This window comes from Saimiri boliviensis, chromosome 16, assembly GCF_048565385.1.
Source record: "Saimiri boliviensis isolate mSaiBol1 chromosome 16, mSaiBol1.pri, whole genome shotgun sequence".
Lineage (NCBI taxonomy): Eukaryota > Metazoa > Chordata > Mammalia > Primates > Cebidae > Saimiri > Saimiri boliviensis.
In genome coordinates this window covers 5,728,293-5,748,937 of record NC_133464.1, presented here as the reverse complement: position 1 = coordinate 5,748,937, position 20,645 = coordinate 5,728,293, and the positions used below count along the sequence as shown (strand labels likewise).

At 35.2% G+C, this 20,645-nt stretch overlaps 1 non-coding gene across 1 annotated transcript; it reads left to right on the top strand.

The window, feature by feature from the left end:
* Nucleotides 1-18,071: 18,071 nt before the first annotated feature.
* LOC120365790 (U6 spliceosomal RNA) lies at nucleotides 18,072-18,178 on the top strand. Its single transcript, XR_005580640.1, has one exon. It is a non-coding gene; the product is annotated as a U6 spliceosomal RNA (small nuclear RNA).
* Nucleotides 18,179-20,645: the final 2,467 nt, after the last annotated feature.

Genomic DNA, 20,645 nt, shown 5'->3' with positions numbered 1-20,645 from the left:
TGAATACATTTTAACTTCATAATTATGTTGCTTTCAGATTTTATAAAGTGCTTTTTAAAAAAGTTGTGCTTTTTTTCCCCCACTCTTGTTTGTATTTTACTTAATGGTTTTTAATGATCAAAAAATGACCTGAATCTACCTCATCCTTGCTGTTCCTAACAAGAAATATGCATGCTTGAATATGTCAGAATGAGTTGGATAATAGGAAGTGTATGCTGAATCTTAAATGTTTCCCTCTAAGGGAAGATGAAGAATTCCCTTATTAAAGCCCCTCTTTGCATGGGTAGATATGGTGGGAACTAGGGTCTCTCATGTGCTACTTGTAGTACATCAGAAAGATCGCCAACTTGAATCCCATGGTGAAGTCATTTTTAGATTGTTATTTCTTAATTTTGAAAGATAAGTGTTTTCACATTCCCATTTCACTCTCCAACTCCTTCCTTACATTCTGTTACATAAAAAAAGCATGAACAATTAGATTTGGCTAGAAACTAACTCCTATCTTACTAAGGGGAGAGGAAGGGAAAAGACATTTTTGGAGTATCTTCAAATATAAGGCCCAGGTGTTTAATGTGTTGATGTTATTGAATCCTCACAACAAACCTTAGATCAATTTGTAGTCCTATTTTATAAAAAAAAAAACAGTCTCAGAGTGGTTCAGTAACATGCTCAAGGTTACTTAGAGTGAACCAAGATGTCAATCCAGGTCTCTAATTCTAAATTGAGGACAGCTATTCATTTGCTAATTTACTCAAACAATTTGAAAATTTTGTTCATGTTGGAATAGATTTGAAATGTTCAAATGGTTTACAAGTTGATCAGTTATTCAGGAATCCAAAAGAATTGGCTATGAATTGAAAGAAGTATACAGTAAACTACATGTTTTCAAAGTCGTTTGTTTCTGTAGGAAAATCCAAATGTTAAACTCATAAGAGTTACCGTCTCAAAAAAATCTTGGAATCATCTTTTTATTCCTGATGCTTTTGAAACACTTCTTGCTGTTTTTTCCATTAAGATTTATTTTCCCAACATTTCCACTACTACCAGTCCCTGAAATTATTTCATAGTAGTCAACATTTTTTATTGGGTATGTTTTGTGTTCAAAATATTGTTCTGACTCCCTTTTGTCATTTATTCTTAATAACTGAATATGAACTGGATCACTGCCCCATTCTTTCTAACAGAAAAACTCTTATCATTCTCAATTATCCAGTTCAGTGGCTGCCTTTCTCAGTAGATAAAGTCAGAGTTCTCATTCTATAGGGTCTTTTACAGACTAAACCTTGTAAAAGGTATCTGTTCTTTCTCTTTCTTGATTCAGACTTACTCCTATTCTGTGCATTTATTCATATCTGATGCTTTAGCTTCTAGGTTTAGGCCCCTGAGTCTGTGACCAAATTCATGGTAGCTCTTTACCAATAGTATTTTTTTTTTCTTTTTTTCTTTTTCTGAACATCCATTGCACTCAAAGCATTTTGTGTTTTGATACTTGGTTATATTCAGTTCAGTTCTTTATCATATATTGTCTTTTGATCGGACAGGCATGTCATGTGATTTCTGTCTTACATAGCACCTAGAACAGTGCTGAGCACCTTGTACTAAATACATTTTCTGTATGGAATGTGCACACTGCTTATAAAGTTAGTTCAAATTTTTCTATCTTTTAAGAAGAAAAAGAAGCACAAAGACCATTATACTTCTTAAAGGTTTAGACCTAAAGCAGCAACCAATCTCGAAGTTACACACACATCTCAAACCAATAATTAAAGTAGAAATGTTGGAAGTTACCCATGTGATTTAATCAGTTCACAGAAAATAAGAGGGCCAATAACTGTGCAGGTCATACGTTCCTTGAGGGCTCCATCTTACGCTGAGCAGAAGAGACTGCTAACAAGCTCGGGAAGGAGAGCAGCAAAGTGTACAGATGGTGGATGTGGAACAGAGATCACTGGAGATCAACAAGTATGACAGTGATGAGTAGAACTTGTGTTGGGTAAGAAAGGAAGAACCAGAAAGTCAGGTGGGCACATTAGCGGAAGGCCAGAGTAGTCCTTACCGTGGGACATCCAGTTTGGGTGATAGTGACTGTCCCAGTTTTGATATCTTTCGGTCCTTTTTTAACCCTGTACCCATGGTTCCCTTATTATAAATTTATCATCATCATTACTTTTAAAACAATGATGCAAATGGAGACTACTGAAAGTTTGAGAGCTTTCCACTCCTGCAGGAAGTGACTTTGGAGTGCAAACATACTTAAATATTAATATATTTGCCATCAAGTATAACGTAGGAGTGCCTCGATCATTAGCATTCTGGAGAAAGTTGAGGCCTCTTTCTAATCCCTCCAGTAACATTCCGTGGTTCCTTTGAGTATCACTGGACCCTTTGACTAAAGGTGCTGGAAGAGGAAGACAAACAATATTAGATTAGATTAGAATTACCTTATAAGATGTCAACAAGTATACTTTACGCATCAGAGTAACCCTGAAATTAAAGAGCCTGCAATCTAATCTTCATGGTTTCACATATAAAATGAGAAATTTAAGTGAAGTATGTGGTGAAGGAGCCTTATAAGTGTTTTCCCTCATCTTTGACAATTGCCAAAGTAGTGATGCAGTTGACGGTTTAAAGTCAAGCTATATAAAATGTTTCATTTTTTTTGGCCTACAAATGTGGTTTATATTTCTATCAAATATCACAGCTGTCTTATAAAAGTCTCATTTTATTTAATGAGCTTGTAAATGTGATTGAACTCCTATTGAAAGTGATTCTATTATAATTTAAGAAGTTGTATGACCTTGGGATGATATATTTTACCTTTCAGGGCTTTGTGAAAACCGGAGGTTTGACCCAGTTGGTTCCAGTGGCATCATCTAGCAAGGCCTTTCTATGATTCTGAGTATATAGAAATCAAAAGCTATTTTAGATTCCCATAATATTGATCAAAAGTATAGGATGTCTTCTTTAAAATTTATGAATTCACTTTGAATAAGAATGTTCATCATAGTACATTATGGATAAATGCAAATTCCACTTTTGTTTACCCTGTTCTTTATCCAGTCATAAGGAGAAAAAGACAATTTGTCAGCAATGTTTAAATGTATGTGTCTTGGATCAATTTAAATGCTGTAGATACTCTGGTTTTACAGTCATATTCTAGAGCAAAGTAAACACTTGGAAGATTGCTATGGCACAGGATAATTTCCTTTTTGTAAAAACAGTTTTTACATCAAACTGTTTTGATTGTTTACATCAAACTTTTACATCGAACTGTCTCTGTTTGCCTCATCGGAGAAATATTAAAAGATATAGAAATTATTTTAAATAATGAACTAACTGGAAATTCTGATGTTGAAATGCACAATCCCTGGAATGAAAAAGTCTCTAGGCTTAACAGCAGACTAAAAGTGGCAGAATTCATCAGCAAACTTGAATATAGACTTCGTAATGTCTATGTAAAACTTGATCAAGACTAGGCAATCTGAAACACAGAGAGGAAAAAGAATGAAGAAAAATGTAAAGGCCTCAGAGAATTGCACCAACATATGCATAATGGTAGGGCTGGAAAGTGAGGAGAGAAAAGAGCAGAAAAACTATCCAAAGAAACAATGACCAAAAATTCTGCAAATTTGAAAAAATCATCAATCTATACACCCAAGATCAAGGAACTCCAAGTAGGATGAGCACAAAGTGATCCATACCTAGAAACAGCACAGGAAAAGTGCTGAAAAACAAGACAGAAAATACTGACTGCAGGGAGAGTAGAGCAACTCATTATGTAAAAGGAAATCCCCAGTAAGATTAACAACTGATTAACCTTCAGAAATTATCAGTGGAAGACAGAAAGTAATGGTATTAGATATTCAAAGTGCCGAAAGAGACCTGTCAAACAAGATCTTATATTCAACAAGACTTTCAAAAATAAAGATGAAATAAAATATTCCTTGAAACAAAAATATAATTTTTGTGAGCAGACATACGTTGCAAAAACAACTGAAGGAAGTCATTCACACCGAAAGCAAGTAATCATACATGATAATTTGAATCCACACACAAAACAAAAAACACTGGTAAAGATAATTATGTAATTAGAAAAGACAGTGTATGTGCATATTGCTGCTGCTTTTCTTAAATTATGTAAAGAACTTGCATAAAATATATATGCATAATTATATTATTCATTCTGTAACAAAAAAATATGTAATTTGATTGACAATAAATACAGAGGAAGTGGGTAGGAGCAAAGCTGCTGTGGAATAGTGAAATGATGCCAGATAGTAACTTGAGTCCACAGGGGAGAAAAGTAAACTTAAAAGGGTAAGTAAGAAGATTAATACAACAAACTCTATACTTGCTTTGCTTTTATCCGTAAGTCTCCTTAGTAAATACAAAATTGTATAAAGTAAAATTATATTAATTTATTTTGTTTTTGGTTTTATAACATGCATAGATGTTTATGTATGTAACAATAATGTCATCAAGAGGAAAGAGGGAGGTGAGCTATGTAGAAGTTACATTTCTGTATCTCACTGAATTTAAGTTAGTATAAATTTGAAGTAGATTCTGATAAGCTACGTTAAGTATGGTGAGCCTTAGAGAAACCAATAAGGAAATCACTTAAAAATATATTGAGAGGCCAGGTGTGGTCTCTCCTCTAGCCCTTTGAGAGGCCAAGGCAAGATGATGAATTGAGACCAAGAGTTTGAGAAAAGCCTGTGCAATAGCAAGTCCCCATTTTCTACAAAAAAAAAAAAAAAAAAAAAAAAATTTGTTGGACCTGGTGGTGTACACCTGTAGTCCCAGCTACTCAGGAGGCTGATGCAAAAGGATTGCTTGAGCCCAGGAGTTTGATGCTGGAATTAGCAATTATTGCTCTTCTTTTAGTGTCTCAAGATGGAATATTGGTCTATCAATATTTAAGAACTTTTAAAAAGTAGAGTATTTTACACTTATACATTTCCCACTAAGCTGTATGCCTGTTTTTAGCTGCATACTAAGTTTTGGTGTGTTGTATATTTAATTTATCTTGAAGTATTTTCTGATTCCCCTGGTGATTTCTTCTCCTTGGCCCTCTTTGAACGGGTTTGTTTCCTGTATATCTGTTTTAGTTCTTCACAGATTAAGCTTTTTTTTTTTTTTTTTTTTTTTTTTTTTTTTTTTTTTTTTTTTTTTTTTACCAGTCCCCAGGCCCTCCTTTGAGGTATAGCAGTGGCTCCAGTGTGCATCTGAATTCCTTGGGGGCCTTGTTATACAAACGACTGGGCCCACCCAGCAAGTTTCAGATTCCATAGGTGTTCAGCGGGGTCGTGGAGTTTCATTTCTAACAAGCTTCCAAGTGAGTCTGCTGGTTTTGTTTTGCAGATACAGAGCCCCGGTGATGGTGATGGGTAAAGGAGGAACAACTGGGGCTGCCGATTCACATCACAAACAGCTGCAGGTGATGGGGGTTGTGGGCGGGAGGTGGAAAGGGCGAGATGGAGTACAATGGTGAGGAGCAGGAGGAGAGGCACGGCGTTTCTGAAGAAATGCCAAGCAAAGTTTGGAATTTCTCTGGAGCTGTTTCTGACCACAGGATGTTGTGTCTTGTGGTCAGTGGGGCTTGGCCCTAGCTTGGCTGTGGCCAGTGCGAGGATGTGGAACGGCTCTTCTCCGGGCGACTGGCTCTCTCCGTGGTGCTCCTGAGGACTCCCTGGCCTCACTGGGTGGCAGGCAAGTCTGTGACTTCTTTATCCGCGTGTGTCTTTTCCTGGCCAGGTAGAAAGCTTCCCCAGGGTGGAGGAGGCATTTACCAGGTTGAGGTTCCTTCTCTAATGGCGCCCACAAGCTGGGTCCCAGGTATGCACCCCTATCCTCTGCTCCTGTCCTCAAACTGGATAATGACTCTGTGGCCTGGAGGGGCCCTCAGATGGGTGGATTGCAAAATTTTTTGTCAGATGGGTGGATTGCAAAATTTTTTTTCCCATTCTGTTGGTTGCTGGTTCACTCTACTGATTGTTTCTTTTGTTGTACAGAAGCTCTGGAGTTTAATTAGATCCCATTTGTCTATTTTGGCTTTTGTTGCCAATGCTTTTGGTGTTTTAGTCGTGAAGTCCTTGCCTATGCCTCTGTCCTGAATGGTTTTGCCTAGGTTTTCTTCTAGGGTTTTTATGGTGTTAGGTCTTACGTTTAAATCTTTAATCCATCTGGAATTAATTTTAGTATATAGTGTCCGGAAGGGGTCCAGTTTCTGCTCTCTGAAGGTGCCTAGCCAGTTTTCCCAACACCATTTATTAAACAGGGGATCCTTTCCCCATTGCTGTTTTTGTCAGGTTTATCAGAGATCGGATGGTTGTAGATGTGTGGCTTTGCCTCTGAGGCCTCTGTTCTGTTCCATTGGTCTATATCTCTGTTTTGGTACCAGTACCGTGTTTGAAGTCAGGTAGTGTGATGCCTCCAGCTTTATTCTTTTTCCTGAGGATTGTCTTGGCTATGTGGGCTCTCTTTTGGTTCCATATGAAGTTTAAGGTGATTTTTTCCAGTTCTGTGAAGAAGGTCATTGGTAACTTGATGGGGATAGCGTTGAATCTATAAATTGACTCTTCCTAACCATGAGCATGGAATGTTTTTCCATCAGTTTGCGTCCTCTCTTATTTCCTAGAGCAGTGATTTGTTTGTAGCTCTCCTTGAAGAGGTCCTTTACATCCTTTGTTAGTTACATTCCTGTTTTATTCTCTTTGTAGTGATTGTGAATGGGAGTTCACTCTTGATTTGGCTCTGTTGTTCTGTTACTGGTGTATAGGAATGCTTGTGATTTCTGTACATTGATTTTGTATCCTGAGACTTTGCTGAAATTGCTTATCAGTTTAAGGAGATTTTGGACTGAAATAATACAGTCTTCTAAATATACAGTCATGTTGTCTGCAAATAGAGATAATTTGACTTCCTCCTTTCCTAACTGAATACCCTTTATTTCTTTTTCTTGCCTGATTGCTGTGGCTAGAACTTCTAATGCTATATTGAATAGGAGTGATGAGAGAGGGCATCCTTGCCTAATGCCAGATTTCAAAGGAAATACTTCCAGTTTTTGCCCATTCAGTATGATATCGGCTGTGGGTTTGTTGTAAATAGCTTTTATTATTTTGATATATGTTCCATCATTATTTAGTTTATTGAGTGTTTTTAGCATAAAGGACTGTTGAATTTTGTTGAAGGACTTCTCTGCATCTATTGAGATAATCATGTGGTTTTTGTCTTTGATTCTGTTTATGTGGTGGGTTATGTTTATAGACTTGCATATGTTGAACCAGCCTTGCATCCCCAGGATGAAGCCTACTTGATGATGATGGATAAGCTTTTTGTGTGCTGTTGCAATTGGTTTGCCAGTATTTTATTGAAGATTTTTGCATCTATGTTCATCATGGATATTGGCCTGAAGTTTTCTTTTTTGTTGTTGTTGAGTCTCTGGCGGGTTTTGGTATCAGGATGATGTTGGTCTCATAAAATGATTTGGGAAGGATTCCCTCTTTTTGAATTGTTTAGTTTCAGAAGTAATGGTACCAGCTCCTCTTTGTACATCTGGTAGAATTTGGCTGTGAACCCGTCTGGTCCTGGACATTTTTTCGTTGGTAGGCTATTAATTGCTGCCTCAACTTCAGCCCTTGTTATTGGTCTATTCAGGGCTTTAATTTCTTCCTGGTTTAGTCTTGGGAGGGTGCCAGTGTCCAGGAATTTATCCATTTCTTCCAGGTTTACTGGTTTATATGCATAGAGTTGTTTGTAGTAATCTCTGATGATAGTTTGTATTTCTGTCAAATTAGTGGTGATATCCCCTTTATCGTTTTTTATTGTATCTATTTGATTCTTCTCTCTTTTCTTTTTTATTAATCTTGCTAGTGGTCTATTTTGTTGATCTTTTCAAAAAATAGGCTCCTGGATTTATTGATTTTTTGAAGGGTTTTTTTTGTGTCTCTATCTCCTTCAGTTCTGCTCTGATCTTAATTATTTCCGGTCTTCTGCTAGCTTTTGAGTTTGGGACACATTTAAAGCAGTGTCTAGAGAGAAATTTATAGCAATAAATGCCCACATGAGAAGTGAGGAAAGATCTAAAATAGACACCCTATCATCAAAATTGAAAGAGCTAGAGGAGCAAGATTAAAAAAAAAAAACTTGAAAGCTAGCAGAAGAAAAGGCTGAGGCTTCTGACTCCTGCCTCGGCACTTACGGAGTCTCGCTCACACAAGTTGGTTCTTTGAAAAAGACCAATAAAATTGAAGAACATTTTACTAGACTGATAGAGAGAAAGAGAGAGAGAGAGAGAGAGAGAGAGAGAGAGAGAGAAGAATTATGTTAACAACATCAGGAATGGAGAGGACATTATTGCTGAAATTAAAAGGATGTAAAGAAATGTAGTAGTAACAACTTATCTGTGGGAGATATGTGTCAAAATCCCAACTGGATGCTTGAGACCATAGATAATATTGAAAGCTTTATATACTATATTTTCTTCTTAACATACATACCTGTGATAGATTTATCAATTATCAATTAGGCTCAGCAAGAGACTAACAATAACTAATAAAAATAGAATAATTATAGAAATATACTCTAACAAAAATATGCAAATATAGTATCTTTCTCTTTCTTTCAAAATATCTTATTGTACTGTACTTGTCTTTTTCTCATGATAATGCAAGATGATGAGATGCCTACCTACTGAGGGAAAATGAGGTGAATGACTTGGGTATTGTGGCACAGTGTTAGGTTAATAACTGATCCTCTGATAATATGTCAGAAGGACCATGTGCTTTGGGTGATCTCAGATCACTGAGCCATGACAGTATCAATGATTCAATGTCAGGATGATCCGATAACCAAGACAGCTACTAATTGACTAATGTGTGGGTATAGTATGCAACACAGGAGATGATTTATGTCTAGGGCAAGATGAGGCAGGATCAACTAGGTGTGATGATGCATATTTGTAGTCCCTGCTTCTGGGGATGCTAAGATTGGAGGATCACTTGAACCCAGTTGTTCAGGGCTGCAGTGATTGCAGAGCTATGATTGCACTACTGCACTCCAGTGAGACCCTGTCTCTATTAACAACAACAACAACAAAAAAAAGATGAAGCAGGATGAAAAGATATTTTATCACTCTATTTAGAATGATGTGCAATTTAAAACTTATGAATTGTTTATTTCTGGTATTTTCTATTTAATATTTTTGGATTCCAATTTACTGCAGGTAACTGGAACTGTGGAAAGTTAAATGACAAATAAGGGCAGAACTGCTGTACCATGAGCAATCAACAAATACATTTAGATCAAATGGGGCAAAATTTAAAGAAATATACAAACTCTCAAAACTGACTAGAGAAGAAATTAAAAAATCAGAATAGACCTACAACCAGAGACTGAATAAGTAACCAAAATCCTTCCCACAAAGAAAATTCTAATTCCAGATCCTTTATGAGTGAATTGTTCCAAACCTTTAAAGAAGAATTAACAGCAATCCTTCACAAACTCTTCCAAAAAGTAAAAGATGAATGAACACATTACAAATTATTCTATGAGGTTAGTATTACTCTGATGCCAAACCCATGCAAAGAAATTACAAGAAAGAAAACTAGGGCCGGGCGTGGTGGCTCAAGCCTGTAATCCCAGCACTTTGGGAGGCTGAGGCGGGTGGATCACAAGGTCAAGAGATCGAGACCATCCTGGTCAACATGGTGAAACCCCGTCTCTACTAAAAATACAAAAAATTAGCTGGGCATGGTGGCGCGTGCCTATAATCCCAGCTACTCAGGAGGCTGAGGCAGGAGAATTGCCAGAACCCAGGAGGCGGAGGTTGCGGTGAGCCGAGATCGCGCCATTGTACTCCAGCCTGGGTAACAAGAGCGAAACTCCGTCTCAAAAAAAAAAAAAAAAAAAAAAAAAAAAAAAAAAAAAAGAGAAAGAAAACTAAAGATAAAGCTACCCATATAAATATAGGTACAAAATTCTCATAATATACCTGCCAACTGAATCCAGCAACATATTTAAAAAAAATCAGTTTATATGACCAAGTGGCATTTATTGCAGGAATGCAAAGATGTTTTAAAATCTAAGCATTAACTAATGCAATACACCATATGTTTTAGTTCACTTAGGCTGACATGACAAAATATCACAGACTGATTAGCTTAAAAAAAACAGACTTTTATTTTCTCACAGTTCTGAAAGCTCAAAGTCCATGATCAAGGTACTAACAAATTCAGTTTCTGGTGAATGCTCTCCTCCTGACTTGTAGTTGGCCACCTTTTCACTGTATTCTCACATGGCTTTTCCTCTGTGTGTGCACAGAGAGAGAAAGAGAGTGAGAGAGATTTCTACTGTCTCTTCCCTTTAGAAGGACACCAGTACTATGGGTTTACAGCCCCACCCTTATGTCATTTAACGTTGATTACCTCCTTAAAGGCTCTATCTCCTTAAAAAAAAAAAAAAGTCAATAAGCTAGGAATAGACAGAAACTGACTCAATATCATAATAAGCATTTACAAAATCCAGCCGACATCAGACCCAATGATGAAAGACTGAAATCTTCCCCCTAAGATCAGGAGCAAGACAAGAATATATATTCTTGTCACTTCTAATCTACATTGTAGTAGAGGTCCTATTCAGGACAATCAGGAAAGAAAGAAAACACATAGATAAGAAAGGAGGAAGTAAAACTATGTTAGCAGATCACATGATCTTGTACATAGAAAACCATAAAGAAATCCACTAAAAAACATTGGAGGTATTATACATATTCAATAAGGATGCAGGACTGAAGATCATGATGGAAAATTAATTTTATTTCTATATATTATTAATTTAAAAATACATTATGATGGGAAGTATTGAGGGTTGATTTGTGAATGCCAAAAATGATATATTAAAATTCTAATTTCTGGAACCTGTGCATGTGACCATATATGGAACTAGAGTCTTTGAAAATATAATTAAAATGTAAGTTAACACGAGATCCTGCTGAAAGAGGATGAGCCCTTAATTCACTATAACTGGTGTCCTTATAAATAAGAGTAGCAGAGACATGGATACACACATAAAGAGGGGAGCACCACATGAAGACACACACACACACACACACACACACACACACACGATTGCCATGTGACAATGGAGGCAGAGATTGGAGTTATGCAGCTGCAAGCCCAGGGACTCCAAACATTCTCATGAATCATTTCGAAACTACCAGTGAAAGTATGGCCCTGTTTATACCTTGATTTCAGACTTGTCTCATTTAGGACTGTGAGAGAATAAATTTCTGTGGTTTTTAAGTCTCTCCATTTTTGATTATTTATTATGGCAGCCCTAATGCAGATAAGGGAAGACTACTATACTCTCCAAAGATAAATCAATATACTCCCCCATCAAAATCTCAACTGGTGCTTTGTTTATCTTTCTAGAAATAGACAAGCTGATCCTAAAATTTTTACATAAATGCAAGGAACCCAGAATAGCCAGAATGATCTTAAAAAAGAAGAACAAAATTAGAGATCTTATGTATGCTTATTTTAAAACATCCTGCAAAGCTACAATAATCAAGACATCCAGGCATAAGAATAGACATAAATCAATCTACTAGGGTTGAAATTCTATAAACAAATATATGTGTACATTCAGTTGATGTTTTGGCAAGTGTTCCAGGACAATTCCATGGGGAATAGAAAGTCTTAGCAATAAATAGCGGTAATGTTAGCATTCATGCAAAAGAATGAATCTGGATTTCTACATCATGCCATCCAAAAAATGGACTCAAAATGGAGCAAAGCCCTAAATTTAAGAGCTAAAACTATGAAACTCTTTGAGGATAACATGGGCATCACTTTGTGACCTTGGGTTAGACCATCATTTCTTAGATATCATGACAAAAACGTAAGTGACAAAAACAAAAATGAAAACGTAAATTGGGCTTTATTTAAAAATATGCTTCAAAGTACACTATCAAATGTGTGAAAAGACAACCTACAGTTTGGGACAAAATTTGTGCAAATTATATATCTGATAAGAGACTTGTTGGTAGAATATATAAAGAACACCTACAACTCAATAATATAAAGACAAACCAATTTAAAAATGGGACAAGGATTTGCTTACACGTTATCCAAACGAAATCTACAGTTGACCAATAAACACACAGAAGATGTACAATATCATCAGTCATATATAAATGTGAACCAAAACAATGAGATGCTACTTTTATACCTGTTAGGATGACTATAATAAAAAAAAGATGAGCAAACAGCAACTGTCAGTGAAGATGTGGATAAATTTTGAACGCTCACGCACTGCTGGTAGAAGTGTAAAATGGAGCAGCCACTTTGGAAAACATACACGCAGTTAGCACATGACCTAGGATTTACACTCCAGGAGAATTGAAACATATGCCCACGCCAAAACTTATACCTGAATATTCATAGCAGCATTATTTATAATAGTAAAAAGTAGAAACAACCCAAATGCCCATTAACTGATAATTGGATAAATTAAATATGGTAGATTCATATGGCATAATGTTATTTAGCAATGAAAATGAATGAAGTAATGATAGATGCTGCAACATGCATGAACATTTAAAACATTAAGCCAAGTGAAAGAAGCAAGTCCCTAAAGACCCATACTGTATGATAACAATGATTCAAAATGTCTGTAATAGGTAACTCTATTGAGACAGAAAGTAGATCAGTGGTTACTTAGAACTAGGGGCATTGGGGGAAATGAGCAATGATTGTTAATGGACAAAAGGGTTCTTTTTGGGGGTGATGGGCATGTTCTAAAATGGACTGTTACGATGGTTGCACAACTCTGAAAATACCAATAATCATAGAATTGTTCCTTGAAAAGATTAAATAGTATTTCATGTAAACTCTGTCTCAATCAAGCTGAATGAGAGACCATGTAGGGATATTCTAGGTAAAAAAAAAAATGTTGAATTCAAATGGTAGTAGTGGATCTGGAGAGGTGTAGAAAGAGTCAAGATACACTTGGAATGTAATTGGGAGTGGTGCAGGAAAGTATGAATTTAATACTTCTGTAATTCTGCCTAGGAGAACATAAGGATTTGAGGGAAAGATGAGAAGTTCAAATCAGGTTCATGATCGAAGTGCCTATAAAATAAGGTAATGAACTTTTTTTTATTATTTAAAATGCTCAATTCTTGTCCTCTGCTTTGGCAATTATTCTACATAAAGGGTCAGAGCTCATCTCCCACTATGGAATGCCCCTCTCATATGTATATAAGGCCCAGATTCTGTACACGACCTAGATTTTTTATTAACTTGCATTTAAGATTCAGGGATAAATGTGCAGGTTTGTTAATATAGGTAAATTGCATGTCATAGGGGTTTGATTTACAGATTATTTTGCTACCCAGATAGTAAGAACCCAATAGGTAGTTTTTTGGTCCTCACCCACCTCCCACCCTTTACCCTCAAGTACTACTCAGTTTTTAGCTCCCATCTATAAGTAAGAACATGTGGTATTTGGCTTTCTGTTCCTGTGCTAGTTGGCTTAAGATAATGGTCTCCAGCTCTATCCATATTGCTACAAAGGATAATCATCTTATTCTTTTTATGGCTGTGTTGTATTTCATGGTGTATATGCATCATATTTTCTTTATCCAACCTACAGCTGATTGGCATTTAGTTTGATCCCATGTCTTTGTTATTATGAATAGTGCTGTTATGAACATGTATTTGCATGTCTCTTTATGGTGGAATGATGTATATTTCTTCGGATATATATTGAATAATAGAATTGCTGGGTAGAATGTTTGAGTTCTTTGAGAAATTACTAAACTGTTTTCCACAGTTGCTGAACAAATTTAATTTCCTACCAGCAGTGTATAAGTGTTCTCTTTTTTCCCACAGCTTCACTAGTATCTGTTATTTTTTTACTTTTTAATGATAGCCATTTTGACTAGTATGAAAGGATATCTCATTGTGGTTTTGATTTGCATTTATCTAAAGATTACTGATGTGTAGCATTTTAAAAATATTCTTATTGGCTATGTATCTGTCTTATCTTACAGGGTTTTTATAATTTTAGGTTGGACATTTAAGTCTTTAATCCATCTTGAATTGATTTTGGGTTATGGTGTAAGGAAGGTGTTCAGTTTCAATACACTACATATAGCTAATCAATTATCCCAGTACCATTCATTGACTAGAGAGGCCTTTTCCCCATTGATTGTTTTTGTTGACTGTCAAAAATCAGATGGTTGTAAGTGTGGGACATTATTTCTGGCCTCTCTGTTCTGTTTCATTAGTCTATGTGTCTGTTTTTGTACAAGTACCATGCTGTTTTGGTTGCTGTAGCCTTGTTGTATAGTTTGAAGCCAGGTAATGTGTTGCTTCCTGCTTCGTTCTTTTTGCTAAGGATTGCCTTGGCTATTCAGGCATTTTTTGTTTTGTTTTGTTTTGTTTTTTTGTTTTTTGGTTCCATATTAATTTTAAAATAAGTTTTTTCTAATTCTGTAAATAATTTCATTGTTAATTTGATAGGAATATTGCTAAATTTATAATTGCTTTGGTCAGTGTGGCCATTTAAAAAATATTAATTCTTCCTGTCCATGAGCATGGAATGTTTTTCCATTTGTTTGTATCACCTTTGATTTTTTGTGCAGTGTTTTGTGTTTCTCATTGTAGAGTTTTTTCCCCTTTCCTGGTTAGCTGTATTCCTAGGTATTTTTTTCTTTTTGTGGCTATAGTGAATCGGAATACATTCTTGATTTTGCTCTCAGTGTAGATGCTGTTGGTATATAGGAATGCAACTGATTTTTGTACATTGATTTTGTATCCTGAAACTTCATGGAAGTGATTTATCATATCTCAGAGCTTTTGCTCAGAACCTGTGGATTTTTCTAGGTACAGAATCATATCCTCTAAAACAGGGATAGTTTGATTTCCTCCCTTCCTATTTGGATGCCTTTTATTTTTTTTTCTCTTGCCTGATTGTTCTGGCTAGGACTTTCAGCACTATATCAAATAGGAGTGGTGACAGAAGTTATCTTTGTCTTGTTCTGATTTTTAAGGAGAAAGTTTCCAGGTTTTGTTCATTCAGTATAATATTGGCTGTGGGGTTGTTATAGATGGCCCTTATTATTTGAGGTATATTCCTTCAGTACCTAGTTTATTGAAAAATTTTAACATGAAGGAATGTTGAATTTTATCAAAAACTTTTCTGCACCTATTGAGATAATTATGTGGCTTTTGTTTTCAGTTATTTTTATATCATTAATTATATTTACTAATTTGCATATGTGGAAGCCACATTACATCCCAGGGATAAAATCTACTTGATTGTGGTAGATTAGCTTTTTGATATGCTGCGAGATATGGATTGCTAGTATCTTGTTAAAGATTTTCGCATCTATGTTCATCAAGTTTTCTCTTTTCTATTTAGTTTCTATTGCCCGAAGTTTTCTTTTTTCATTGTGTCTCTGCCAGATTTGGTGGCAGTATGATTCTGGCCTCACAGAATGAGTTACAGAGGTGCCTTTCCTCCTCAAACTTTTGGAATACTTTCAGTAGGTATGGTTGCAGCTCTTCTTTATACATTTGATAATATTTGACCGTAAATCTGTGTAGTCTAGGGCTTTCCTGATTGGTAGAGTTATTACTGATTCAATTTCAGAACTTGTTATTGGTCTGTTCAGGGTTTCATTCATCCTGGTTCAATCTTGGGAGGTGGTACATTTCCAGAAGTTCATTGATTTCTTCTAGGTTTTCTAGTTTGTGTGCACAGAGGTATTCATGGTACTCCCGAGGGTGTTTTGTATTTCTTTGAAGTCAGTGGTAACATATGCTTCATCATTTCTGATTGTGTTCCTTTGGATTTTCTCTTTTTTCTTTATTAGTCTAGCTAATGGTCTATCTTTCTCATTAATTCTTTCAAAGAACAAATTTGTGGATTCATTGGCCTTTTGTATATATTTTTTTCACATCCCAGTTTTCTTAGTTTAGCTCTGATTTTGGTTATTTCTTGTCTTCTGCTAGCTTTGGGGTTCATTTCCTCTTGTTTCACTAGTTCCTTTAGTTGTAATATTAGATTATTAATTTGAGATCTTATAAACTTTTTGATGTAGACATTTAGTGTTACAAACTTCCCTCCTACAATGTGTTAGCTGTGTCCCAGATATTCTAATATGTTGTATATTTGTTCTCATTAGTTTCAAAGAATTTCTTGATTTATGCCTTAATTTTATTATTTACCCAGAAGTCATTCCCAAGCAGGTTGTTTAATTTCCATATAATTGTATAGTTTTGCATTTGTTTGAATGCAAATATAATTCTATGGTATAGAAATCAATACTATTAGTAGTATTATACTGTGGTCTGAGAGCGGGCATGGTATGGTTTTCATTTTTTAAAAATCAGTATTTTATGTCTAATCATGAGATAAATTTTACAGTATGTGGATGTGCAGATGAGAATAATGTATATTTTGTTGTTTTGAGGTGGAGAGTTCTGTAGATATTTATTAGGTCCATTAGGTCGGGTGTTGAGTTCAAGTTCTGAATATCTGTTACTTTCTGCCTCCATGATCCTGAGGCCTCCTCAGCCCTGCTGAACTGTGAGTCAATTAAACATCTTTCCTTATAAATAACCCGCTCCATAATGAGATCAGTATGCTAAAACATAGCAAGAGTCAACTTTATTCTGGTTTCCAACAGGTTCCTCATGTCCATCTGAGACCATGTTATCCTGGACTTCTTTGTCCATATCACTATCAGCGTGTTGGTCAAAACCATTCAGTAAGTCTCTAGGAAGTTCCAAAGTTTCCCACATCTTCCTGTCTTCTGAACCCTCCAAGTCTCTAGAAAGTTCCAAACATTCCCACTCTTCCTGTCTTCTTCTGAGCCCTCCAAACTGTTCCAACCTCGGCTTGTTACCCAGTTCCAAATTCACTTCTGCATTTTTGGGTATCTTTACAGCAGCGTCCTGCTCTCTGTAGCACCAATTTACTGTTCTCATGCTGCTAATAAGGACATACCCAGGACTAGTTTATTTGTAAAGGAAACAGGTTTAATTGACTCACAGTTCAGCAGGGCTGAGGAGGCCTCAGGAAACTTACAATCATGGTGGAAGGGGAAGCAAACACGTCCTTCTTCACATGGTGACAGCAAGGAGAAGTGCAGAGCAAAGAAGGGGAATACCCCTTATAAAACTATCAGATCTCATGAGAACTCACTATCATGAGAACAATGTGGAAGTAACTGCCCCCATGATTCCATTATCACCCACAGGGTCCCTATCATGACACGTGGGGATTATGAGAACTACAGTTCAACATGAGATTTGACTGGGGACAGAGCCAAATCATATGAGGCATTGTCCCCATAAACTTTTCATAAAACATCATCAATGATTTCACCATTCTTCCAAAGCAACAGTGATTTCACCATTCTTCCACCCAGGCTTCACCATAAATTTAATGTGTGTTCTTGCTTCAATTTATAAACTTCATGTTGCTCTGCTTGAGCTGTTTTCAAACTGATGTCTTATCCTTCTTAGTGCCTCAAACTGGATCTTGTTCAGACATATTATCACAAGTTAGCATGAGTTTCTTTTGATACAGAAGAAATTTGAAATACATGTAGTTTTAATATGCATTTTTTTGAAACAGGAATTCATCTGGTTTGTATATTACATTTCAGTTGTATGTTTTATTTTATAAAACTAATTAGAAGAGTTTATATCTATGCAAAATCACCTTAAAAAGTAGAATAGTTCATGAAACAAGAATAACAAATCCAAATAGAAGATAATGCTTCAATCAGAATGAAAATTGATCAGTAAAAGTGGCTTAGTAAACAAAAATCAGATTGACAGAATGTTTTACCATGTCCTTGTGGAGGATGTAGGTTTATCAGGATAGTTTGGTTATGATAACTATGAAATTAATCCAACTAAATCCTCTGGTCAACTCAGCAACCTTGTACTTCTGACTTTACCTCACTAATATATTTCCCCATGAATCAGCATATTTGAGAAGATTTACTGATCAATGAACAAGAAATTGTTTTTGTCTATAAAGTCTGTAGCTTTGTGCTCGCTTTAGCAGCACATATACTAAAATTGGAAGAATACAGAGAAGATTAGCTTGGCCTGTACGCAAGGATGACATGCAAATTTGTGAAGTGTTCCATATTTTTATCATATTTATAATCATTCCAAAGTTTTTATATTTCTAACCTTTTATTTAATAAAACATCCATATTTTAAATCCTACAGAAATGCAGATTTAAATCAAAGTATCCTTTATCTCAAACCGATATGCACCCATTGAATTATTATCAAAGAAACTTTTTTAACATGCTATTTTGCAGAGAAATATTTGCACATATTTTTTAGTCAATAAATGTATTTCTACATGTAAAAAAAAGTCTATAGCTTTATTTTACATTATAAAGTAGCATTTGTATTATATTTAAAGAAAAATTTTAAAGATTTTTTAAAATGTCATGATTAATCACTAATTATTAGGAAAAAACAAATCAAAACTCCAATACAATAATATCTCACAACAATTGGGATGGCAACCATTAAAAAACAAATAACAAATGTTGGTGAAAATGTGGAAAAGATTGAAATTCTTGTGTATTTTTGGTGTGAATTTTCATAGTAGCCACTGTGAAAGATAGTATAGCAATGTAGAAATATTAAAAATAGAATTCCTATATGTTTCAGCAATTATACCTCTGGGTATATATCTAAAAGCGTTGAAAGCAGAGTCTCAAAGAGATATTTGCGTACTCATGTTCATAGCAGCATTATTCACAACAGCCAAAAGGTGGAGGCCGCCCAAGTGAACATTGATGGATGGATGAACAAAATATTGTTTTGACTGTTCAGTTTGCCAGAGAAAAAGAAAAAACTGGAGAAATATATATATCTTTCATTGATATATCAAAAAAAGATAACACCTTTTCACAAAGAATATATATGTTCTATAACAGCTAGATATCACTAAGTAGTTACACATATCTATATAATTACCACATATATAGGGGAAGTTGCTGTTTTAGTGGGTATAGAGTTTCATTCTTGCAAGCTTAAAAGGTTCTGGAGATTGATTGCACAACAATGTGAATATACTTTAAATGACTGAACTGTATACTTAAAAATGGTTATGATAGTAACTTTTAAAGTTTTGTGTTTTAAAAACACATTTAGAAAATCTAGGGCTGGAAGAAACATTGTCAGCAAAGAAGACGGTCTTGGGAATCCAAACACCTTTCTCTGCCACCAGTTAGTAGAAAAGACCTTAAAGAAAAGATGTCTTTTCAAAAAGAATAAAGATAAGACTCAAGAGTCAAATTACTAAATGTAGTAAACAACTGAACCAAAACTCATTTTTTTCCAAGTGCTAGTCCAGGACTTTGTTTCACACACTGCTGTCCTCTTAAGCCTTCACACACATAGCCTCTTTGAGGTGCTTAAAATTCATGACCTGCAGAGGTTTACAAAATGTAATAGGTTCCCTTGTTTTGGACAGGGTGAGAATTATAAATACACAAGTCAATGATATTAAAAAGAAATTGCAGCGTGACTTTAAAAATGATGAAGATGATAAATTGTATAATATATGTGTATTTTACCATATTTTTTAAAGTCAAAAAGTGCTTTTGATAAAGGATTGAAGATTAGTATTCTGAAATGCTGAATTTTTAATAGTCACTATAGAGTACAGTTTATACATACTTGATTTGACTTGTTATCCTTGGTTAATTGTTGTTAGTGTTGGTGGTAGCTAGTGATTATGAAATTTTCACATGAATTTTGCACTACATCATGATTACTTGTCCTGAGTGTGGAAATATCAACATTGGTCCAGATTGTGTTTAAATTTTGAAATTGTTGAAAGCTCATTATTCAAGTTATGGTATGTAAACAGCTGTTGCCATGAGATAACAGATTATGCTTTTGGTTAAAATTCTGGAAATCACCCCTCAGTTTTTGTTTACTTTTTAATAACCAGAGGCTTAGATTTAAAATAGACCAAAAATTAGCAAATGCATTTTAAATTTAGTAAATTTGGAAGTAACTAATGACAAGTACAATTATGAATTCATACTGTCTCCACCACTAGACATGTTTTATGACTGTCTGAAAGTATCTAAAACAGATTTTATGAATTTTCATATAAACTTATATTTCTGTTTTAGCAATCAGTCATGGTAATAAAACAATTTGAGGACAAGAGTCTTCATGTTTGAGTAGCAGAATAATACAAGAGAATTCTTTGACACCTGATAGAGTACTAAACAAAATATAATTTAATTTTACACATACACACACATATGCACACACTTTTTCTATTTTTTTCTTCCCACAATGGATACCATGGATAAATTTTCCATAGTGAGATGGTTGAGTTGAAGTACAGATCTGTTTTTAATGTTTCTAGTATTGTTAGATTGGTTTCCAAAGTAACCTTATTAATTTACATTTTCTTATTTATTTATTTATTTATTTTATTGCATTTTAGGTTTTGGGGTACATATGAAGAACATGCAAGATTGTTGCATAGGTACACACACGTGGCAGTGAGATTTGCTGCCTTCCTCCCCTTCACCTATATCTGGCATTTCTCCCCATGCTATCTCTCCCCAACTACCC